The following is a 26,096-nucleotide window of genomic DNA, read 5'->3' as shown; positions in this document are numbered from 1 at the left end:
CCCACGTACCGCAAAAAAAAAAGAAAAAAAGGGACAATAATGCCTATCCAACTACTCATCTGTTTATTCAAGAGAGTTGATGGTTTACTACATAATATCTATAGATTATATATTCATATATAATTAAGAATCAAATGAGATAATGGCTGTTAATGTACTTGGTAACATTAGTTTTACTATTGTTACTAACACCTCCCTTTCACTGAGCTCCCACATTTTTTAAGCACTTAAAATCCACTTTGTATTTGATCTTCTCAAAGGATCAGACAGCATCATTTTCAGCCCTCTCTGATGGAGCTGACCCCTTAACACCTGCCCTTCTTCTACATACTCTCATTAGCAAAGAAGCCTGCCCTTGGATTAAGGACCTCTGGGACTTTCCTCCTACTGGAGGAAATAAGGAATTCAATCCTTATGGGGAGCCCACAGCCACTGCCATAAAGTGCTAAAGATGCAGGGCCTGCCCATTACCATCCCAATGAGAGCTTTTAAAAAAATTATTTACTAACAATAACAACTAAAATGTATTGAGCACTTACTATGTGCCAGGTACAGTTCTAAGCTTTTTAGTGAACTGTTGTCTGACTGAACAGCACTCTGAGGTAGGTACGATTATTATCCCTATTTGGAGGTAAGGAAACTTAAGCCCCAGCAATGTTAAATCACTTACGCAAAGGCAGACAGCATGAGGTGGACAAAGATTCAATCCCTGGTAGTCTGAGGCCAAAGCGCCCCCCTTAATCACGGCCCTGGTCTGCTCATTCTCCTACACCATGTTTCACTGTGGCTCCCAATACTCGTCCAGAACAAAGATTGTGTCTTTTCCAGCTAAGTTCATCGGAGGTGAAGTTCTGTGACCCTAGCTAAGCCATCTCCTTCTCTAGACCTCTGCCTCATGCCAGGTAAATTATGTGAAGGGTTAGACCAGGTAATGTTGAAAATCCCTTCCAGCCCCGAAAATTAAGATAGTAAATTCTTCCCCAATATCTTGTTTTATTCTGAGTTTTGTTCTCTTTCTTACTAAGTCAACTAAAGAACTTTAGGGGAGGAAAATGAAAAGCAGACGCTATAAAAATGTGTTTATTAACTAATGCAGGGAAATGAAACGGCACCAGAGGAGATTCTATTTATAACTGCCTCGAGGATTATGCCATCATCTACAGTATTTAATTTTTTAATGCATTCATTCAGAGCTGAGACCCTGTAGGGATGCTCTTTAAGCCTGACACTGAATGAAATAATTCAATTAAAATAGGCTCAAGGGGTTTCCCTGATGGTGCAGTGGTTAAGAATCCGTCTGCCAAGGCAGGGGACACAGGTTCGAGCCCTGGTCCGGGAAGATCCCACATGCCACAGAGCAACTAAACCCATGCGCCACAACTACTGAGCCTGTGCTCTAGAGCCCGCATGCAGCAACTACTGAAGCCCGCGCACCTAGAGCCCATGCTCCGCAACAAGAGAAGCCACCACAATGAGAAGCCTGCACACCACAACGAAGGGTAGCCCGTTTGCCGCAACTAGAAAAGCCCACGCGCAGCAACAAAGACCCAACTCAGCCAAAAATAAATAAATAAATAAATAAATTTATTTTAAAATAAATAAAAAGATAATAAAATAAAATAGGCTTCAGGCTTCTGCAAGGTATTAAACTCCCTGAAGAGAAGATTTAGGACTTGCTCTAGGCAGCTTCAGCACCAGCATTGGTGAGACCACAGGAAACTGTATGAAGGGCTCAGTAAGAGGGGTTTCTGGAGACATTGGTGGCGGTGACATTTCTGGGCTGCCTGGAAAGGGGGCTGTCAGAGTAGAAATTGTACCTCAGGGAAAAGAGACTCTGTCCAAAAGCTTCCCAACAGCTCACTGGAGTCTGACAGGCATTTTACCATATTGCTCTGGATGAAACCTATCCTCTCCCAGCAGGAAGTGAAATTTAATAATGATCATTAACATGTACCATTCATTGAGCGCTCTCAGTGAATATCCTCAGTAGAGTATTGACCTAAGCACTTTCCATGCATTATCTTACACAGTCTTCACAACTGTATGACGTTAACGATCATCAAGCCCATTTTAGATGGGCAAACTGAAGTGCCTTAAAGCGCCATGAGTTGCCCAAGTTTACACAGCTAGCAGGCTGCAGACAAACCCTCATCTGTGGTGCCAAAGCCAGTGCTGTTCAGCACTTAAAAGTGCAAGTGGCATCTTATTACAGGAATGTGAACTGCAGAAGTGTGTGCATTCAAAGAAATAAAGACACAGCCCCATTCCTCAGGTGTATGCAGTCTGGTAGGCAAACAAGGCTTATACTCAGAGTAGCTCAAACTAAATTACAAATGACTGAGGTCAAATCCAAACGTGAGAATAGGTTTTCACACAGGCAGGGGAGAGAGAACAAGATCACAGGAAGAGGAGGATATGAAACAGGCAAGCTGAGGACCTAAAATCACCCTTCACCCTGCCCAAGACAGGCCTAGTAGGTTACTTTTTTTTTTTTTTTTTTTTTTTCACGGTACGCGGGCCTCTCCCTGCTGCGGCCTCTCCCGTTGCGGAGCACAGGCTCCGGACGCGCAGGCTCAGCGGCCATGGCTCATGGGCCCAGCCGCTCTGCGGCATGTGGGATCTTCCCGGACCGGGGCACGAACCCGTGTCCCCTGCATCGGCAGGCGGACTCTCAACCACTGCGCCACCAGGGAAGCCCTACTTTTTTTTTTTTTTTTTTTTTTTTTTTTTAATTCTTGTAAGTTTCTGACTCCAACTCCAATGTGCGGCGGGTTCTTTCCCACACCAAGCAATTCTCCAGCACCAGCTGGGTGCCCTACAATTCAACTCACTTCTGATATTACACAGAGGTAGCATCAGATCCCAAGGATAAGGGCTCAGCCCCACAAGGCTGCCCCCTGCACCCGCCACCCCTGCTTCAGACGCCAGTCAAAAGCCCAGGTTTTCTGACGGACCAGCGATAATTGGAGGTTCCAACAAACCCCTGCTTAGGTTCGATTAATTTAATAGGGTGGCTCATAGAACTCAAAGAAACATTTTACTTACCAGATTGCCAGTTTATTATGAAAGGCTATAACTCAGGAACGACCAGAAGGAAGAGATTCATAGGACAAGATGTGGGGAAAGAGCACGGAGCTTCCATGCCCTCTCCAGGTGCAACACTCTCCCGGCACTTCCATGTTCCCCAACCCGGAAGTTCTCTGAACTCAGTCCTTCCGGGCTTTTATGGCCGCTTCATGACGTAGGCACGATTGAGTAATCATTGGCCATTGGCGATTGAAGTCATTCGCCATCCCCTCTCCCCTGCCCCGAGGTCGGGGGTGGAACTGAAACTTATAATCACAGGATGGGCTCTCCTGGCAACCAGCCTCCATCCTTAGGTGTGGTTCAGAAGTTACCATCAACACAACAAAAGACACCTTTAAACGCTCTCATCACAGAAAATTCCAAGGGAAATTTCCAATTTCGGAGGTCTGTGCCAGAAGTGGGGACAAAGGCCAAGTACACATTTATTATAAATCACAATACGACAACTGGGCCTTCCATGGGATTAGGAACCGTGTCTTCCTTATTTGCTCCATACCCCCAGTAGCCAGCACCGACATTTTGTTGGGAGAATGGAAGCGTACCTGAAAGAAGAAAAAGAAAATATACAAAATTAAATAAGCAAAAGAAAAGAAATCTCAGCCCTAAATCTAACCGTCCTCTTCTGAAGGGGAAAAAAAAAAAAAAAAAGGAGAGCAAGCAGAGGAATGCAGAGGAAGTGGAGGGGGAGGGTCTGAGAGACCTGTTGGTTCAGGTGCAAGTGATGTCAACAGCTGAAATGACCACCCTCAACGGCTAGCCCTGGATCAGTACTTATGAAACTTGAGTCTGCATGGGGAGCTTGTTAAAATACAGATTGCTGATTCATCCCCAGAGTTTCTGATTCAGTAGACCAGGGAAATTTTGCCTTTCTAACTAATTCCCAGGTGATGCTAATGCTGCCAGTTCAGGGTGCAGCCCTCTGAGAGCCAACAGCATTCAACCTCATCGCACATTAAGATCACCTTGGGGAGCTTATAAAAACACCCAGGCGGTACCCCTGACCAAATCCATCATAATGCCTGGGGGTGGAAACAAGTTATGCCTGTTTTTAAAAGGTAGGACCAGGTCATTGCAATGTGCAGCCAAACCAGAGAGGAAGTAATGTAGGCGCATGTGTGAGCTTGAAGTTCACACACCATAAAAATAACAGCTGGGCTTCCCTGGTGGCTCAGTGGTTGAGAGTCCGCCTGCCGCTGCAGGGGACACGAGTTCGTGCCCCGGTCCGGGAAGATCCCACATGCCGTGGAGCGGCTGGGCCCGTGAGCCATGGCCGCTGAGCCTGCGCGTCCGGAGCCTGTGCTCCACAATGGGAGAGGCCACAGCAGTGAGAGGCCCGCGTACCGCAAAAAAAAAAAAAAACAAAAACAGCTAATATTCACTTACCATGAGACAGTCACTCTGCTGAGTACATTACAGCATGACCTCATTTAATCCACACAGGAACCTTCAAGTAAGGACTATTATTCCCATTTTACCAATAAGGAGAGTCAGAGAAATTAAGTAATTTGTTTAGGCCACAAAATGGTAAATGAAAAGCTAAGAATCCAGTTCAGGGTTTTGTCTGTGCCAAGACTCCTAACCCCTAGGGGTCTTTAGGCCCCTCCCCAAGCCACTTAGTGCTCTGGTCCCTGCCTTAAATCTTCAGTATTTGGTTGCATCCAGATGACAACAATCTGCGCTGTAATAACTGGAATCCTCTTCATATTTTGGATTAGATAGAAAGAGATCTGTATTCATAGATACGTACATGAAAAAAAATGCAAATCACAGAATGGTTGTTTTACTGAATTCAATACTACTTAAAAATCCAGTCACTGTCCTGCTCATACACCTTCAATGGCTTATAACCACTTCCAAGTAAAGTTCAACCTCCAAATACGGCATTCAAGGCCCTTCATGATGGAACCCCTGCCTCGGACTCTCCAGCCCCGCATCCCTCCTCCTCTATTCTCAACAGCCTCTTTTCAGTTCCCCAAATCTAACCATGCCACCATGCCTTTATCCTTGCTCTTCTCTCTCTTTCCTTTCTCTTTATCTACCTGGAGAACTTCTACCCATCCTCTAAAACTCAGGTCACCTGTCACATCCTATCCATAATCCTCCTGCATGCCTTTTCTCTGAGCAATCAAAGCAGCATGTGTATCACATTTTATTCTAGGGTTACTATGTATCATTCTCTACCCCCTTGATCTGTTTGCTGAATTTCCAAAGGGACCTTTTTAAGGGAATCCTGGCTCTGCTCTGAGAATGTGACTTTCCCCGAAGATCCCTCGAGTAAGAACTATGCTCTCTCCCATCCACTAGACTTAGAGATGGAGCGTTTGTCCTCTCTTCCAGACCATTGTCCTTCCTTCCTCTGTAAAATCCCTGCAGCTCTGAATCTTATTGTTATCAGATTACACCACTTACCACCCCTCCTTGTTACCGTCCTGCTCCCAGCATCACCTCCTTTATTCCTTGAATATTTAGCTCCTGGCTCACTGTCCCTCTCTCCAATACAAATCTGTCTTAATTACTGGTGATTCCAATATCTACATTGTTGACCCTTCCAATACCCTGTTCACTCAGTTTCTTGATTTTCTCACCTCTGATGAGCTTGGTCTCTATCCCACTTCACCAATCACCCCCATGGTCTCACCCCAGATCCTAAACCATGTCACTACCAATCACTAAAACCCCTCCAAAATTTCACTTTCAAGTATCCCACCCTCCAAGTGAGGACACGGCATGGGGGAGGGGGAGGGACAGTGAACAGGGGCTCAGATTCCCCAACCCACTGTTATCCTTGTTCCCTCTTGCCCAGTCCCCTGGCCTCTTCTTACTTTGTCAGACTCACTTGGCTAAATCACATATTTCTCAGCTAAAACCAAGTCTCTGCCTGCTCTGCCCCTGTACCCTGAGAGCTGAAAGCGGCTAGAGAAAGGGGCTGACTGGTCACTGTCAAGTCATGACCTTGAACCTCAAGCAGGTCCTGTTGCTAGCCCATTCACTCTTCCACTCTCCCTGACAATTCCTGTTTTTGCCTCTCTTTACAAACCTCGAGGCCCCGTCCCCATTTTCAGCACTTGACTTTGCTTCTCTAAATCATTTGAAAATAAAGGCAATCAGATAGGAACTTCCGCCAGCTCCCACCTCACTTCACTCTGCGGCACCTGCACCCACGTTCTCTCCGCCTCACTATGGCTACGGGCTAGGACTCCAGAGACCTTCCCCTCTGGCCATGCAGGGATTCCAGACGCTGCAGCACCACTGAACCAATTCTCTACCCTCTTTGTGCCACATTCCCTAGCTCCCCTAGATGGGAAGATCCCACCGAGACAGAAAATAAACTGTGGTTGGAGGGTGTGGATCGCTTTTCTTTTGAACTGGAAATTTAAATTATTCTTTTGTGCTTTGTACCCAAGTACAGGATAAGGCCCTTGATATGCGATTATTTCTACAAACAAAAGGCTAGGCATCTCTGTATTGTTACTCCAGTGAATGCCTATTTATCTGGCTTCTATTATTTCAATTACAGTGACCCAGAGAAGACAAATAAAATAGGATTTGAAGTTCTTAATGTGCTGTGTATTTACTTGGATTTACAAAGACCAATTGTTCAATTCAATCAGTAAAAATAAAATCTTATTCAGTCTTTTCCCTGTAATCATTGGAGGATCTCAAAAGTGAATAGCGTATGGGAGCAAGAAGCATGTGTGTGCGTGGGGATGGATGGGAATGCCACTTTTTGTCAACATTTTTGAAAAGTCTTCACTTTTCCCAGACAATTTTTTAAAATATTTATTTATTTTATTTTATTTTTTGGCTGCATCGGGTCTTAGTTGTGGCACACGGGATCTTCATTGAGGCACGTGGGATCTTTCGTTGCAGCGCACGGGCTCCTCTCTAGTTGAGGCGTGTGAACTCAGTAGTTGTTGCGTGCAGGCTTAGTTGCCCCACAGCATGTGGGATCTTAGCTCCCCAACCAGGGACTGAACCTGTGTCCCCTGCATTAGAAGGCGGATTCTTAACCACTGGACCTCCAGGGAAGTCCCGAAAATTTTTGAAAAAGAGTACTCTAGGATTTTTCTCTCCTCCCTTTCCAGCCCAAACTATTGACAATTAAAATTCCCACTTTCCATATTACGTTAGTTAAGGCCATAGGAAAGAATCTTCTAAGGGTATTTGTGTTTTAATTTACATTGAGCACTTACCATCTGCCTTGGCATCATGCAAGTGCTTTGTGTCTGTTATTTAAATCTTTATGCTTCATAGGATAGGTAGTATTTTATCATCATCCCCATTTACAGATTTGGAAACTGAGGCTTAGATAAATTCAGAGATCAGCCCAAGGTCTGTAGCTACTAAGTGGGGGAGCTGAGAATCAAACCTAGGCAGTATGACTCCTAAATGTGTATACAGGGATGTCCCAAGGCTTTCTATTTTCCTCTCAGAGATTCACTCCTTTATCTGCTATAATCCATTGGATATTTAAAAGGAAAATAGGATGAATGGAGTCAAGTCTCACTGAGAAGATATAAGACGAGTTAGGTCATACAGAATGGACTGACTTCCTCAGGGAGAGAGTTAGCAGAGGCAAAATGCAAATTCTGCTGGTGGAGAGGCTGCATTTTAGATCCTTATCTAACACACTGGCAAGGACAGGGTGACCCCAGTCTCTAAGTGGCTGAGGGAGGTAGTCTAAGGTGGTGACTTCTGGAATGAAAACTGCCAAGGTTTAAAGCCAGGCTCTTCTTACCTTGTGATCTTGGGCAAGTTAATTAACCTCTCTGACCCTCAGGTTCTTTCTAGGTAAATGGAGATGACAGTAAGAGTAGTTACTTCCCAATCAAGTTGGTTCCAAGTGTTCACCAAAGAAACACCATTAAATTTTGAATGCAGCATGACAGGCTGAATATACAATGGCCAAACCATATGTAAAAATAGATCTCTAACCTACTGTCTGCAACCAGCCCTAGAAACCGACCCATTATCTAGGGAGCTCAGGAAGCCAGCCTACTTACTATTTATAAGTCAGACTTGTACAAAGTCAGACCACCATCTCTAGAAAAAATTCCATAAAGCCAAACTCCTATAACTACCAGCCCAAAACAGGCAGGACTTGATTAATAACTGGCAGCTTCCAACTTAGGACCAACCAGAGAAAGCCAAATATGCAGCCTTCACCAGTCACATAAGATGTCCTACCTCTTATTGGCCCACCTACAACTTCCCCACAATAACAGCCTTCAATAGGGACATACCTGAAATCTTCCTTTTTCTCCACTATGACGTTTTCCAATTCCTCTGCCTGCTTTTGAGTCTCGGCCAAAACACAAGTGATGGTGGCTGGCTCCTTTGTTACAGCAAGCTCTGTACAAATAGCCTTTGCCTGTTCTCACTGGGTTGGTCTTTATTCCCACAAGCGTTAACTGGACTCATTCAGGTTAGAAATGATGGAGACTTAGATCAAGGTGATAACAGTGAAGATAGTAAAAAGTGATTATATTCAGGAAATATTTTAAGGGGAGAACCTTCAGGGACTTCCCTGGTGGTGCAGTGGTTAAGAATCCGCCTGCCAATGAGGGGGACACGGGTTCGAGCCCTGGTCCGGGAAGATCCCACATGCCGCGGAGCAACTAAGCCCGTGTGTCACAACTACTGAGCCCATGTGCCACAACTACTGAAGCCTGCACGCCTAGAGCCCATGCTCCGCAACAAGAGAATTCACCATAGTGAGAAGCCCACGCACCGCAATGAAGAGTAACCCCCGCTCGCCACAACTAAAGAAAGCCCGTGCACAGCAACAAAGACCCAGTGCAGCCAAAAGTAAACTTTAAAAATTAAAAATAAAGAAGTAAATGTAGAACCTTCAAAATATAAGCAGGGAGGGAGAGTGAGAACCAAGTCCTAGCTTGAAGAACTAGGTAGGCAATGGTGCCACGTAGAAAGTCGGGGAAGGCTAGAGTACATACATTCGCAAACAGGAGAAAAAAGTGCCTAGGGTTCACCTACTCTCTGCACACACAGTAATGTAAATAGCTCCAAAAATCTTGTCTGTCTCAGAGACCACCTCTGCTAGCACAACCTGTGGACAGAAAATTGTTTCCTTGGATAGAGGTGCCTCTAGGGTGTTAGTTCATGAGTATCCACCAGCTCCCACTGCCCACTTGCACTCCCATTTGCTTCCTCCCCAGATCAAAAAACAAATCATTGCAATCCGCTAACTGATACATGAAATTCCACCCTTGGAACTGCTTTCAACCACAAGTCAAAAGTTAATAAAACAGTATAATCTCAATGTTTTTAAGTATGTGTATATCCAGAAGCAAGTATAGCAAAATGTTAGCCACATTTGTTATCTCCAGATACTGGTATTCTAGGTGATTTAAATTTTCTTCTTAATACATTTCTGTATTTCCTAAGCCTTTCATAATGAACAAGACCTTTTCCTATTAAAAAAAAACAATAATAAAGTTCTTAAAAATGAGATCTCTGTAAACCAATTATACTTCAATATTAAACAATGAGACCTCTGGGATAGTTAACAAATTAAAAGCTATCAGTCATTTATGCCTTGGTATGAATGAATAGTTTGTTTATCACCCATTCTGTTGGGGTGTGTAGAGGATATGAGAACTGAGGTGGGAGCTGTCAAAGGCATAAGGAGGAATGTGTTCCCCAAACATTTCACAACATGGCCAAAGACAGCCCTGCCTCTGCAGGTGTGTGAGAGAGAGTAGACACAGAGGTCAGCTCAGAGGCAGGAGCTGAGAAATACAAATATATGCGGTATTTCCAAACACTGTTTCAGTGGGGTCATTGCCAGCCTAAGAAGAAGGAACACCCTAGTTTTTAACTAAATAACAGAGGTGTTTGAAATGCAAACAGAGGCAAATTCAGAAATAGGCACTCCCAGGCTCCCCTGGTGGCACAGTGGTTAAGAATCCGCCTACCAATTGAGGGGCACATGGGTTCGAGCCCTGGTCTGGGAAGATCCCACATGCCGCGGAGCAACTAATCCCATGAACCACAACTACTGAGCCCACGTGTCACAACTACTGAAGCCCGCACGCCTAGAGCCCGTGCTCTGCAACAAGAGAAGCCGCAATGAGAAGCCCGCACATCACAACGAAGAGTAGCCCCTGCTTGTCGCAACTAGAGAAAGCCCGCCGGCAGCAATGAAGACCCAACACAGCCAAAAACAATAAATAAATAAATTTATTTTTTTTTTAAAAAAAAAGAAGGCTTCCCTGGTGGCACAGTGGTTGAGAGTCCGTCTGCCGATGCAGGGGACACGGGTTCGTGTCCCGGTCCGGGAAGGTCCCACATGCCGCGGAGCAGCTGGGCCCATGAGCCTGCGCGTCTGGAGCCTGTGCTCCACAATGGGAGAGGCCACAGCAGTGAGAGGCCCGCGTACCGGAAAAACAAAAACAAACAAAAAACAACAACAAAAAAAAGAAATAGGCACTCCCAAGAAAACCTTGACTGGAGCAGATTCAGCCCTGACCAGACCTCATGGCCAAGTCCTGGACTTGGAGAATCACCAAGGTGTGTGGACATATTTTGTCACTGAGGTGAGAAAAGGAAGTAAAATGATTTCAGGCACTGCTCTCCTCTCCCAAAACACCAGAGGAGAGCTGTCATTGCCCAACCCCTACCCCCAAATTCAAGAGGCCTTCTGCTCCAAAAGCTTTAAATTTTCACTTATTTCCATTCATTCTTGGCTAAACTGACAACTAAATCTGTTTACTACGGCTTCTAGCAAAGAATAGGCCCCTCTTGGGTCCGGGATTTCAAACCCTCAGCAGTTTGGCTGATTGATACTGGGAGGATCGATAGAATGAGACTTTCTCTTTCCTAGGATCACCTCCTCTTGCAGTATATGCATAGGAGATATATAGATGGATGGACTCTCACATAATCAAGGACCCAGAACACTCCAAAAGCACATTTTCCTGCTAAACAGTAACAACTGAGGAGTACTTCAGACATTTTTTCATCACATTCCCATACTAAGCCAAATTTACCCAAAACTTGGAAGTAAACTACCATAGTAAACGTACCTCCTTTCAGTATCATTGTTTAACAGACTCATCCGAGGATTATTAATTAGGACTTTGTATGATTTTGCCATTCACTACTTGTTTAGAGAACAGACATTGTGAAAATAATGTTAACTTGTAGATTTCTGTCCCAAAGGTTACAATTTCATTGCCCTGTAGAACATTAACCAATTTTGTATCTTTTAGCAAATTCATTTTCACATTCCCTTGACTAACATACTATATAAATGTGTTTCTTAAATTTTTTGGAACCAGCTCTATGTTCTTTGAATAAAATCTTTACATGTTTACTGTCTTTTGTATGAGTCATGTGTCATGGAGAAAAACTTTTTCTCTAACCTCTAACATTTTGTTTTGCGTGCCTGCAAATTAAACTCAGACAGACAGATTAGCAAGAGAAAGATCAGATTTAATCATGGGAGTTCATAAAAAAGATGTGACCCAAAGGGGCTTATATACCATCTTAATAGGGGAAAGGAAGGGGGAGAAGGGCACTTCTGGGAAACAAATGACTTTTTAGAAAGAGAGGGAAGAAAGGGCACTTAGAATAAATGGGGGACATGATAGTTTTGTAATAATGTCTGTTTTGGTGTGGTGCCAGCTTTACATCTCCAAGAAGACTAGAGTGTTGCTCCCAGGGAGGGGATTTATGACAACTGAGTTCTTTTGAGATGCTCTGCTTTTAGGCAGATAAGGGATTTCAGGATCTCAAATGCCTTCAGCTCAAAATAATTTTTATGTAACAATGGCATACTCGGGACTTCTTCATCCCTTCACATGTTTTCACTTTTTTGAAATGTATGCCCCATTTCCCAGGACAGCAGAAGAGTCCCACCTTAAAGCCAATTCTGACACTAAAATTCTTCCCACGTTGCCAAACTAAACAACTGTGTGGCCTTGAACAAGTCACATTCCCTCTCTGGGCTCAGCTTCTTGAGATATAAATTGGGGCATGTAGAAGAGATGATCTCTACAGTTCCTTCCAGATCTAGGCATCTCTGCTAAAGTTAATTACTTGGCAAAATGATAAAAACAGGCCACGTTGATCTTCAAGTCCTCTTCCCATTCCCATTCCACCTCATCCTTAATGATGTCACTACACGAGTGAGGCCTTTCCTCCCAGGCAGAAGCCCAGAGTCCTGAATTTTCTCTCTCCCCACCAACACTGATCTATATCCTATGTGAGTCCACCAGGGAACAGTTCCAACAGGGAACCTGCTCAGGTTATAAAGTAATCAACAGCAAGGGTAAAAAGCTATTAGGAAATGAAGTTCTCACATATATACACATACTCTCCTCCAAAAGATATCTGTATTGATCTTACAAGAAAGATAAAATTTTTACTCAGGTGAGGGGTGGAATCTCAGGCAATGTGACAGGCAAGTGGGTTAGGCTTGTGAAAGCAGGGGACTTTTAATACCCCCACATCAAATGCTTTTGGAGGGCTGGTTTTGGTGAAAACAGACCAGAACTGTGTCCCAAGCAGCACCAGGCCCCATGCCATACCAGCTGTTGTATATTTTGAACATCACCTTTGTTTTTTCGGCTTGGTTTATAGAGTCACGTCTGTCTCCAAGTACGTACAATAGTGACAAAAATCTGTGCATCTGTTGCTAGTCATTCATCTTCAACCCAAAATGTAACATTTGTGCTTGAACACCTCTGTTGATTAAGATGATTAGACTTGATTCTCATTATTCTTCATTAAATAGAAAACAGACACTTAGGTAGTTTTCCTTTCACTTATTAATCTGTCCTAATGTTTCTACACTGAAGATTTCTTCAATGCTAGAATTTAAATAATGAAAACAACTAAATTCAGAGACTCTTAAGGATAAGGAATGAACTACCATCCTGATTCCTGCAATGAAGCTTGTCTTTTTAACACTCTTTTTCCCTCCTCCCTGGCAATTACAAGACAAGCATCCGTGCCAGAAAAGGCTGGGAGTGTGCATGTTTTTAGAGCAGAGGAGAACCAGCAGGACACTTGTTCCCACTGCCAATGCAGCAATAACATAGCATGTCTTCACTTGTGGGACAATCATTTGAACATCTTTTTTACAAAGATAACAATGAATCTTCTTCTGGGTTAGCATCAGATCTCAAGGGAATGTCCTGGCCCAGACAAGACACAGCACATGTGGTCAAAGTTGCATGTAGGACAATGATCCTCGACCCTGGCTACACATTAAAATCACCTGAGGACCTTTTAAAAAATATTCATGCCTGGGCAGCATGAACTCAGACCAATAAAATCAGAACCTCTGGTAGTGAGGCCCAAGGATAGGAATAGAAAACTGATTAGAAAAGGTGATTTTAACAGGCAGTCAGAAATGTGAACCCCTGGGATAGAGGGGTGTTCACTGTAGCTTTGCTTAGAAGGAAAACAATGCAAACAACTTATAGTTTATTGATTGGGTGTGATTAAATTATGATGCATCTACACAATGGGATAATTACCAGTCGTCTTTTTTTTTTTAATAAGGCAAATCTATAAGCGTTAGGAAAAACCATTCTCTCCATCAATGCTTTGGGTACAATTAAGGCCTATAAGTTTGGGAGAGGCCTATAAAAATGTTAAAGACCTGAAAAAAGAATGTTGATTACAAAATACAAAAATAAAACTGCAAAGTTGCAACGAATGTGTTTGTCTATAAAATATATCATGCCAGCTTCAGCAATTGTTAGGTTTAGTATTCATAAAATTATTACATTTGAAAACAGCTGGTAAGTTCTATTTTTACCTCAAGAATTCCTGAGTATGCATTGTCAGTGGTTCTCAAAATGTGGCCCCCAGAACAGCAAAATCAGCCTTGTCTGAAAACTTGCTAGAAATGAAGACTCCTAGGCCTCACCCCAGACCTACTGAATCAGAAACTCTGGGAATGGAGTTCAATGCTCTGTTTGCACAAGCCCTTCAGGTGACTCTGATACAAGCTTAAATATGAGGACCACTGTGCTAGATGATTACCAAAATAAAAGGATAATAATCTTATAGAATAAAAATTAAAATAACCAATCATAAACTAAATAAGTAGCCAAGTAATTTACAAAGCACAATTTGAAAATCCTTTCAAAAATTTCTGAGAAAATTATATATAGCCTAAAAAAGTTAAATAGAAAATTACCATATGATCCAGCAATCCACTCCTAGATATATACCCAAAAGAATCAAAAGCAGGGACTCAGGGCTTCCCTGGTGGCGCAGTGGTTGGGAGTCTGCCTGCCGACGCAGGGGACGCGAGTTCGTGCCCTGGTCCAGGGGGATCCCACATACCGCGGAGCGGCTGGGCCCGTGAGCCATGGCCGCTGGGCCTGCGCGTCCAGAGCCTGTGCTCCACGTCCGGAGAGGCCACAGCAGTGAGACGCCCGCTTACCGCAAAAAAAAAAAAAAAAAGCAGGGACTCAAACAGATATTTGTATATCAATGTTCATAGCAGCATTATTCACAATAGCCAAAAGGTGGAAATACCCAAGTGTCCACAAGAGATGAACTGGTAAACAAAATGTGGTCTATATATACAATGGAATATTATTCAGCCTTAAAAAGGAATGAAATTCTGAATTCATGCTACAACATGGATGAACCTCAAAAACATTACACTAACTGAAGTAAGCCAAAAACAAAAGGACAAATATTGTAGGATTCTACTTATATGAGGTATCTAGAATAGGCAAATTCATAAAGGCAGAAAGTAGAACAAAGGTTACCAGGAGGTGGGGAGAAGGGAGGGGGGAATAGGGACTTTCTGTTTGGGGTGATGAAAAAGTTCTGGAAATGGATAGTGGCATGGTTGCACAACATTGTAAATGTACTTAATGTCCTTGAGTTGTACGCTTAAAAATGGTTAAAATGGTGACTTTTATGTTGTATATATTTTTACCACAATAAAAAAAGCAAGCTGGAGAACCAGGAAAGCCAGTGGAGTAATTCAGTCTGAGTCCAAAGGCCTGAGGACCAGGGGAGCCAGCGGTTAAGTCCCAGTCCAAGTCTGAAGGCCTGAGAACCAGGAATGCTGATTTCTGAGGGCAGGAAAAGATGGATGTCTCAGCCAAGCCAAAAGAACAAACTTGTCCTTCCATCCTCTGTTTGTACTCGTCAGGCCCTCAACAGATTGGATGACGCCCACCAGCATTGGAGCCAGGAGGGTGGGGGGGTTGGGGAGGGCGTTTTTATTCAGTCTACCTAGTCAAATGCTAATCTCTTCCAGAAAAACCCTCACTATCTGGGCATCCCTTAACCCCATCAAATTGACACACAAAATTTACCATCACAAGTGGTTTATTTACCACCTGTACGCTTGGACTATAAACTCCTTGAGGGTAGGGACTGTTGTTCATGGGTCTCCAATATCTAACACAGCACCTAGATCACAGCATTAACTAACAATAAATGAATGAACGAGTGAATAAGTGAATGAGCAAGTAAATGAATAAATGAGTGCACAAACAATTGCCACATAAGTCTTTGGGTGTCATGTCCACTGAGATTACGCGCAAAATTTTGTGCACACGTGAATTTTCCAGAGAATGGGTCCGTATCTTTTATCATAGTATCAATGGGACACGTGACCCCAAAGTGCTCAAAGCCACTGGTGTAGAGATGGGGACAGGATGGGTCAGACTAGACGATTTCCCACGGATGGCCCCAGGCAAGCATTTCAAACAGATCAAAAGTGAGCGGCACGCAAGCTGACAAGATGACGTATCACACTGAGGAAAAACAAGAGAGGAAATCAGAGTTTACTGAGTGAAACCTGTCATTAGCCGACCATTCCTCTTCATGTCCTTGAAGTTCACTAGTTCTCTGATTTTACAGAAACAAATGAATACTCTGGTCATCATCCTGATTGCAGTTCTGGCAGACAGTAGCTAGACACAGATGCTTCCAACTTAAAGAAATTTCAAGAAAAAGCTTGTATTTGGAACACCTGAAGCCTCTGCTGAGGGACGAGCCGGGCACTCATGTAAGTAAGGAGGTCCTACTGGGTAGCAGAGGCCAAGGATACACACGATTACCGCACGGCCTTAGAGGAACTCACAGTTTCATGGAAGAGAAAGATAATCCTCTGCTCAACTCCCCTAGCAATCAGACAAATGCAAATTAAAATGACAGTGAGAAACCTCTGTAGACTCTTCAGACTTTCGGTGAGGATAAGGGAGAATGGGATCTTCGTGGGAGTGAAAAGCTAAGGTCGTTCTGGAGGGCACTGTACGAGTGCTCACTGTGCACCCCACCCGACCTTACCCCAGGGTCAGTGTAGCTTACCTACCACTCATGGATCTTACTCCTGGTATAAACCCCCAAGAAATTATCACACTGATTCCTAAGAGGACTTATGCAAAGTTGTTTTCCAAGGCTCCTGGAAACCCCAGATGCTCCCTTATTGTCTCCTGCTACTTACAGAGAACATGTTGGAAACATTAGTTAAAGCTGTACCACAGGGGGAAGAACTCAAATGTAATGCCCTAAACCTAGCCTCACCACCTAGCTCCAAAATTGCCATCTTGAACCACTGAGGGTGTATAATTCCCATTTGGGGGTTGGTAGGGTGGGGGGAGGTGATTAGAGGGCACATGTTCCCTGGATGCTGAAGACAGAAGTCAATTCAGAAACATGGCCTTCGATGCAACAGCCGTCTTGGCCATCACTGAATGAGAACATAGAATGAGGAACTTGGAAATTAACCTCTCTGGGTCATTTCATCTAGTCCTCTGCCTCCCGTGGGTCGCATGATTAAAGCATCCTCAGGAGCCCAGATCTAGGGAAATGATTTTCCATTTTTTTCCTGAAATTCTTTAAAACTTTGATTCAGGAGGGCTATGAACTCTTGAATAAAGGGGACGAGAGAACTCAAGGGAAAACTACGATGGTACACAAAGGTTTTGAGAATGGAGCCCAAATATAACTACTTTATACTTTTAAAATATCAGTGTAGTTCCACTTACCAGTAATATGCTCTATCCAAGTTGCTTAAAAATATCTGTTTCTCTAAAAGGATTAAGCCTCACAGGGCTGTGGTGAGGGATAAATGAAATAATAATTATGAAGCATTTAGCACATTATAGATAGCCCATCAATGTCAGCCATTATTCACAAAATGTTTCCTTTTATTTTCTTAGCCAATAAAATGTATTAAGCCCTTTTTTTAAAAAAAATATTTATTTATTTTTGGCTGTGTTGGGTCTTCGTTTCTGTGCGAGGGCTTTCTCTAGTTGCGGCGAGTGGGGGCCACTCTTCATCGCTGTGCGCGGGCCGGTGCGCGGCCTCTCTTGTTGCAGAGCACAGGCTCCAGATGCGCAGGCTCAGTAGTTGTGGCTCACGGGCCTAGTTGCTCCGTGGCATGTGGGATCTTCCCAGACCAGGGCTCGAACCCGTGTCCCCTGCATTGGCAGGCAGATTCTCAACCACTGCTCCATCAGGGAAGCCCCAGTTAAGCCCTTTTTTGTTCACTGGATTAGACCTTAGGAGTAAAGACTAGACATAGAATTTTTGAAAGCTGAACAATAACTTGGATATCATCCAGTCCATTTTTTCCAAATCAAATCTTAACTGTAACACTGAAAAACAGTAATTAAAAAGAGCTGCTGTAATGGGAGAGATTGGTAGAGAGCTATCCTATTGCCCTCCCCAGGGAACCCTAGGATCCCGCAGAGCACAGTTTATAAACCACAGCTCATCCAACTTCTTCATGTTACAGATGAGGACTGGGGGGTTTACTGGTCTAATTGCTTGTCAAAGATCACAGAAGCTGGATCTCTGATATCAAGGAAGCTACCAACTAGCTATGGAAACTGGATGTGGAAGAAAATTGGGGCTAATTTTTTCAAGTTGTATTAACAAAGCCAGGGCATTAGCCAAGTCCCATGCCCTTTGGGTTTCAGCTTCTCCACTGAACTTTTGGTTCTCAATAACTTCTGCCTTAGTATCTACTACCCTGAAAAGAATGATCATTTATATGCTCAGCGGCTGGTACAAATTTTTCATTGAATACTTTTATGAACTTGTGTATCTGTTATCTAAGTAAAATAAAAATACAAATATGTTGACATTGTAATGAAGGAAAATCATTTTGAATCGTTTTGAATAAAACATCCTCATATAATCTGGAAATATATAGAAAACACTCAGAAAGCAAGCATGTATATGTGATGAACTTTATATCACTTTTAAGTAGCATTGAAGATTTATTTTAAAAACTTACTAAGAAATATTTCAGACATACAAAATGAGCTCTACTTCTCTGACACCGGATTCTGAGCGGGGCAGAGTGACAATGAAGATAGTTGCTTTAATAAAATGCAACTCCTCCCTAATGGTAAGACTGAAGATTAAATGATTTTGAATGTTGGATATTGTCATCACTTCCTACTAGGGCGGGAAGAACCAAAGGGAAGTGAAACTTACCTCGGTGCTCCGTCCCACTACCTGGAGTTGGAGGTTCGCTGCTCTGCACCCTCCAGATCCTCCGTTTTATCATCTCTCAATACTGCATTAGCTTTCTGTGGGAAAACCCACCGACATCCTAGCCTATGTTTTGAATCCTATTTCAAAGGCCTCAAATGGAAACAGAGAGGGACTTAAACCAGAATGCAGAGCAGATGAAGTGTGGCTCATTTACCCTCCACCAGCATCCCCTCTTTCCACCAGCCCTGGACAGACAAATCGTTCTTACCCAACATATACACTCAGCACAATGGAAGATGAGGGCTCAGACCCTGCTGTCAAGGTCTATTGTCTAATGGCTAAAAAATTCAAACACATAGACATTAAAAGGAAACAAATGTTTCAGGGGAAGATGTTTGATACCAAGTGAGTAGAATGAATTGTAAATGTCCTGGGACTTTAAACCACAAAGAAAGCATTGCTAGTATTTAGAAAAGACTTAGCAAAAAGAGATGGACCATGAGCTAAGCCTTAAATAACAGCAAGAATTGGATGGACAGGAGGGAGGGTGTTCCAAGTGGGGGAAACAGTGAACAGAGGACCCAAAAAAGGAAAAAAACAAAAAGTATGGAAGCAAGTGGGAATGCTTGTCTGAGCAAACCTAGGCTCTTTGATTAGAGATAGAAAGTGAGGCCAAACCACAAAGGGTCTTAAACACCAGACTGAAGAGTTTACACTTACCCTTATTCCGTCCCTTCCCCCATTCCCTCATGACACTAATCAGATGGGAAAATTCACAAGCAGACGCCTGGCCGCCTCACTACCAGAAACCCATGGATGGCAAATACCTTTCCTGCTTTATACAAAATCTCAGCTATTGGTAGAAGCTGCAAGGGAAGCTGTGTTGAGAAAGATTCTAAGATGACTCCTGAACTCATTGTGAGCGCTGTGATTTATAACTGGTGCCTGTCAAGGATAAAACACGGAGGCATTGCAGTAAGAAAAGCAATGCAGGTGCTTTGCCTTTGCCAATTGTGCTTTATCCAAAAGCCACAGACATGGAAAACAAACTTACGGTTACCAAAGGGGAAAGAGAGAGGAGAGGTAAATTAGGAATTTGGGATTAACATATACACACTACTATATAATAGATAACCAACAAGGACCTACTGTGTAGCACAGGGAAATATACTCAGTATTTTGTAATAACCTATAAGGAAAAAGAATCTGAAAAAGAATATATATATATGTATGTATATATATATATATATATACACATATATATATGTAACTGAACCACTTGGCTGTACACCTGAAACTAACATAGCATTGTAAATGAACTATACTTCAATTAAAAAGGGGGGATGGCTATCACGATGAGAAATTTAGGAATGGAGTTGCTAAATGGGGTAAGGTTGGTGGAGTAGGGAAGGCCTTATAATTTCTACTAGTTAGGTCAAACACCAACCCTATCTATGCTTAAGACCAACCCCAAAAGAATGTTCTGCCCAGACTATAAGTAAGATTATTAGGCACTAGTGCTGACATCTGGCCTCAGCAGTAGAGAATACTATAATTGATTAGTGATGGCTGTCATGAGCTCAGAAGTAAGAAGTAGCCGTATGCATGCTACATACTTACTGTGCCTACCTTTACCAAAAGAAACCACACTAAAAGTATTTCAGGCATCAGAACCAACTGATACAAGAAGTTAAGTATTCTGGTTTGGTTTGGTTTGGTTTGGGGTTGGGGAAGATATGTTTTTCAATTTATATAACCAAGCTGACAGGTACTCCTTCTATGTGTCTGTAACTACTAAGATCAGCCCAAAATGGACATTGTTTCGCTGAATGAACTCAAGGTAGGACCACGGAGCCCACTTATAAAAGAATTCAGAGATTTTAAAGCCTTTAATCATAGCAGTTGTGTTTATCTTAACCTGTTTCTTTAGTGAGACCTACCCAGTACTTAAAAACATGCAGCCCACACCTGTCAATAATTCCCGGGGCAGATGAGCCTTCACTGGCAGCTTCTCACCCTGATCTCTGATCTCCCTGCCTCTAATTTTCTCTCCTGTTGGAACCCCTTCATCTGCTTCTCTACCACGCTCCTGGGACAATGGGGTTTGTCAACAGAGAGAGCAAATTTTTTTTCTTCTTTATATTCTTCCTGTAAATGCAGACAAGCGACCAGCACTACAAGAACTTTCATATTTGCAAACACCCCAGGGTGTTTCACACAAATCAATCTGACCAAAACCCATAACATATAAATTCACCTGATACAAGCACAGGATGACTGCGGAGATTTCTCCCCCCACCTCCGCATTACACAGTGTCCATACAAATGACTCTGGAAACAGCACCAATTACTAGAGCCACCAGAGAAATCTCAAGGTCAGGAGAATTTGCAGGAAAAAGAAAGCAAATGAAATGCATCTTTAAAGAGGGCTTTTGCATAAGAGAGCCTGCTCCGAAGCAGATCCAAGTAAAAGTAGATGATTTGGGCAAGAAATTTTCCACCTTCCCTTTGTGATATTGCAGGTATCTGAGAATCACAGCCCCGCTATCCATTCCCAGAGGGCTTTCCTAATCTGGAATCTATGCAATGTGCTTCTGCTATTGGGGAAGAAATAAGGGTTGTGCTGGATGTGGGGGAAGGCAGACTGGAGGGGCAGAGCTGCCGAATATTTATATATATAAAACGTTTACAAAGGTATAAAATTTTTTAAAAAATATTCTTACTTACTGTTAAAACTTTACAAAATACCAGGAAAAAAACCAGTCACTCCTCATCCCTCTCCAACCATCGCTCGGTGGTACCTCCACCAGCACAGTCTCCCAAAGCCTGCAGCAGAATCTCCCCATGCATACACAAAATCAGACTCCTGGGCATGTCCGCACGTCTGCAGAATCCAGATTTCTGGGTATGGATGGGTTCCCAGCACCTGCATTTTGAAAGGCACCCCCAGCGATCCTTAGGATGACTTCCTTTCGGATCGGTAAACCCTGCTAATGCAGATTTTGGGCTTCTTCTGTTCACCACTGTATTCCAGAGCCTGACATATGGGAGGTACTCAATAAATATGTATTGAATAGATAAATAAATTCTTTTTCTTTTTTGCACATATGCTTCCCTTCCTTTTTTTTTTTTGAAATATGTCCTCATAGTTTCACTTAACGATAGATGAGGCACTTACCATGTACTTGTCACTGCCCTAAGTTTTACAAGCATTATCTCACTTATAATAAACCCATAAAGCAACTATGATTTCTGACCCCTATTTCAGATGAAAAATCCTAGACACAGAGAAGTTGTGTAATTTGTCCCATGCCACACAGCTAGGAAGTGGTAGAAGCAGGTTTAAACCTCAGAAGTATAATCCAGTCTTCATGTTTCACATCTGCATCCATCTTGAGCCTTTTCTCAGGCTTTCAACAATGTTCTACACTTTTTATGCAACTGACAAGGGCTTAATTTCCAAAATATACAAAAAGCTCCCACAGGGGCTTCCCTGGTGGCGCAGTGGTTGAGAGTCCGCCTGCCGATGCAGGGGACACGGGTTCGTGCCCCGGTCTGGGAAGATCCCACATGCCGCGGAGCGGCTGGGCCCGTGAGCCATGGCCGCTGAGCCTGCGCGTCTGGAGCCTGTGCTCCGCAACGGGAGAGGCCACAACAGTGAGAGGCCCGCGTATCGCAAAAAAAAAAAAAAGCTCCCACAATTCAGTAACAAAAAAACAAACAACCCAACCAAAAAGTGGGCAGAAGACCTAAACAGACATTTCTCCAAAGAAGACATACAGATGGCCAAGAGGCACATGAAAAGATGCTCAACATCACTAATTATTAGAGAAATGCAAATCCAAATTACAATGAGGTATCACCTCACACCAGTCAGAATGAACATCATCGGAAAATCTACAAATAATAAATGCTGGAGATGGTGTGGAGAAAAGGGAACCCTCTTATACTGTAGGTGGGAATGTAAATTGGTTCAGCTGCTATGGAAAACAGTATGGAGGTTCCTCAAAAAACCAAAATTAGAGATGTCATATGATCCAGCAATCCCACTCCTAGACATATACCCAGAAGAAACTCTAAGTCGAAAAGATACATGTACCCCTATGTTCATAGCAGCACTATTTACAGTAGCCAAGACATGCAAGCAACTTAAGTGTCCATTGATAGATGAATGGATAAAGAAGATGTGAAAAATATACAGAATGGAATATTGCTCAGCCATTAAAAAGAATGAAATAATGCCGGTTGCAGTGACATGGATGCAACTAGAGATTATCATACTAAGCAAAGTAAGTCAGAAAGAGAAAGACAAATACCACATGATATCACTTACAGATGGAATTAAAATACAACACAAATGAACATATCTACGAAACAGAAAAAGACTCAGACATAGAAAACAGACTTCTTGTTGCCAAGGGGGAGGGGGCTGGGGGAGGGAAGGATTGAGAGTTTGGAATTAGCAGATGCAAACTATTATATAGAGGATGGATAAACAACAAGGTCCTACTGTATAGCACAAGGAACTATATTCAATGTGCTGTGATAAACCATGATGGAAAAGAACATGAAAAAGAATGTATATATATATATAACTGAATCACCTGGCTGTAGAGTAGAAATTAACACAACATTTTAAATCAACTATACTTCAATAACATTCTTTTAAAAAGCAATGTTCTATAGTTTTTAACGGTAACATGGTATTCCACTTACAGATTCACCAGAATTTAAGAAATTATTGGACAGTTCCTCTCTATTTTTACAACACTGTGCCAAAAGCATGTGAACTAAATTCCTCACAACCATAATCTTAGTTCCTTTAATCATTTCCTGAAAGTGGAGCTGCCAAGTCAAAGGATGTGATCACTTTTAGGGCTCTTGATTCATACTGACAATTGTCCTACTAAAATATTTTAATAGAATACTTGTCTACCTGCAGCATAAAGGTGCCAATTTCTTCCATTAAAAACACAGAAACTTTGAATATCATTAAAAATATTTGTTTATGGATGTCACGTTTGGGGGAGTGTTTTAGTTCTTTTTTTAACAGGAGGCACTTCTCACAGGGCAGGACCTTGACAGTACCAGATCTAGGCAGGGAGACAGAGTTCATCTCAACACCTCCTGGTAACGCCCTGGGTACCCCTCCCTCAACGTGTTTTGGGTTTTGTTTTGTGTTTTTATTTTGTTTTGTTTGACCTCTGTGCCTTTACTGATGTTACGCCCCCAGCTGCTGGGGATGTTTTCATTTCTGTGCATTCCACAAATTCACTCCCTCCCCATTCCAGCCTTTGGCGACCGTGCTTCTCGAAAGATCTATGGAAGGCCTGCTGAGGGCCAGCAGAAGCCTTGTCTCCTGTGATTATCCACAGAGCACTGATAAAGAAATCCAGGCTCAGCCAGGCTGAGTAACTTGCCCAAGGTCACACGGCCTGTAAAGAGGTAGAGTCTGGATTCTTAGAGCTGGAGCTCTTAACCACTACCCTCCACTGCCTCTCTCCTGGCAAAACTTGTCACCTGCGAGAGAAAATCTGAACTGTGAATCAACCATTGCCAGGACTGACTGATCTAGCAACCCTCCAGCCAAAAAAGAGATGACTTCTCCCACGCAGAGAAGGCGAGAAGGAAAAAGCCTCTACCCGTGACACCAGCGCTCCGAATGTAAGCATCTCTCCTCCTCCAGAGTCACTGGCTCCAAACACTTGCCTCTGGTGGAACTGAAATCATTATCGATCCAAAAGTGTTCTCTAAATGAGCTCGCAGTCTACCACAGCCGCCTGCAGACCGGCCAGGCTCCTAGGGGCAGCTGCTTCCTTGGTCAGCTCTTCCTGGCTCAGATTTACTCTGAGAAATTAGAAGTTAAAAGTAAAAGCAAATAGAGATGGAATTTAATTATACTGAACGGAGACACGGTGTGCAAGGAATGCTGTTCTTCTCCTTTGATAAGCAGAAGAGAACGGCTGAGCTGGTACCCAGGCATTGCCCCAGCCGACAACTCTGCTCTCTTCCCTGCCCGGCATCTCTGTCATCTAGCGATTGCGTGTAAGCTCCATCGGGGCAGGGACTGTGTCCCGTCACTCAACATGCTACTATCTATTAGGCTAGCTTTCAGCCGGAAATAACTGATAAAGAGGTTAAGAATGTCTTAAACCATTCTGCATTGATTGTTTTTAAGTGAGAAGCCCAGAGGAAGGCGCCCTTAGGCTTGGTTGGGCAACTCAACCAAGCCATCAGGATCCAGGCTCTCCTATACAGTGGTCCCCCCTTATCTGCAGTTTTGCTTCCTGTGGTCTCGGCAGTTGCCCCCCACCTACCCCCGGGTCAACCGAGGAGGGGGTGAATGCTGTCATCCAGGCAGGTGGGGACTTGTGCCAACACAATTTGTATTTTCAGGCTGGTGACATTTGGGTTGCCAGGGGACAAGACAGAGCTGGCTATGGTTTTCCCATACAGGGAATGTGACTTACCTAGATTCTCAGAGCAGGTGACACTGCTGGTGAGAAGCCCACCCAGGAAGCCAGAGGTCAGCCTGTCTGTTAGGATCTGAGGATTCTGCCAACGGAGTAGGAATCAGGGGAACCGCTGGCAGCCAGGACCACCTCTAGGATGTACATGGAACCAGATTCACTGCTCTCTCACTGGGTCAGGTGGTCCTGTGGATGAAAAAAGTGTCCTGCCATGTCAGTAAAGGAAGGGTGTTTCAGCCATCAATCCACCACAGCCGTCCCCGTGGTGAGCCCTGCAGGAACTCAGCATGGTGACAAATGGCTTCCGGGCTGCCAGGTTGCCCACTGCCAAGCCCTCAGCCATGGCCGCCATCCCCAACTGTGCACCCTGAGGGGACTCAGGATGTGCAAGAACAGGACACTGGCCCCAGAGAGCTGAGGTGCATAGCAAAGGAATGATTTCAGTGAGCCCAGACTCTTGCATCTTCCCATACGTAGAAAAGTGCTGAATTCATTAACTTGAGCTCTCTGGTTTTCTTTAATTAACGGTAATCTTCTAATGTTCCAACAACCTGGTCTTTGTTGCAAAAACCCTTATATATCCTACCTCCTTCCTTACCTCTTGGGAGCAGTCCCTCAGAGCTATCTGAGAGGCTGTGTCCTGGCCTTGAGGTTCTCAGAAAGTCCGCTAAATAAAACATAATTCTCAACTTTTAGGTTGTGCATCTGTTTTCAGTCGACGGTCCCTTCTCCTCCCGGGGCCTCAATTTTCTCATTTATAAGATGAAGTGGGGAAAAAAAAAAAAACGATGAAGGGATCACATTACATCTCTAAGGTCCTTTAACACTTGTGTTCAATTTTGTTAGTTATAGAATCTGCAAACAAGAAAAATGTTAAAATAAATCAGAGTGATGCAACAGAGGATATGAATAAAGATATGGCCCGACCATCAGGCAGTGATGCAGTGGTTGAGAACTGGGGCTTGAGACTCAGCTGGACTTGGCCTCAGGGCCAAGATCTGTCACTTAATATACGATCTCACGTTTTTAAGCCCAAGATGAGTTTTCCTTGTCTATGAAATTGAGATAATAATAGCGATCTCATGA

General features: G+C 43.4%; 1 long non-coding RNA gene across 1 annotated transcript; it reads right to left on the bottom strand.

Moving 5' to 3' along the window:
* Window positions 1-2,701: 2,701 nt before the first annotated feature.
* LOC114891838 lies at window positions 2,702-25,398 on the bottom strand. The gene is made up of 2 exons (XR_003792619.1): window positions 25,011-25,398; window positions 2,702-3,629 (listed from the first exon to the last, which is right to left on the bottom strand). It is a non-coding gene; the product is annotated as an uncharacterized LOC114891838 (long non-coding RNA).
* Window positions 25,399-26,096: the final 698 nt, after the last annotated feature.

The sequence above is a fragment of the Monodon monoceros genome, unplaced genomic scaffold, assembly GCF_005190385.1.
Source record: "Monodon monoceros isolate NGI ecotype Baffin Bay Population unplaced genomic scaffold, NGI_Narwhal_1 Super_Scaffold_12, whole genome shotgun sequence".
Classification (NCBI taxonomy): Eukaryota; Metazoa; Chordata; class Mammalia; order Artiodactyla; family Monodontidae; genus Monodon; species Monodon monoceros.
This window is presented reverse-complemented; position numbering and strand designations above follow the sequence as displayed.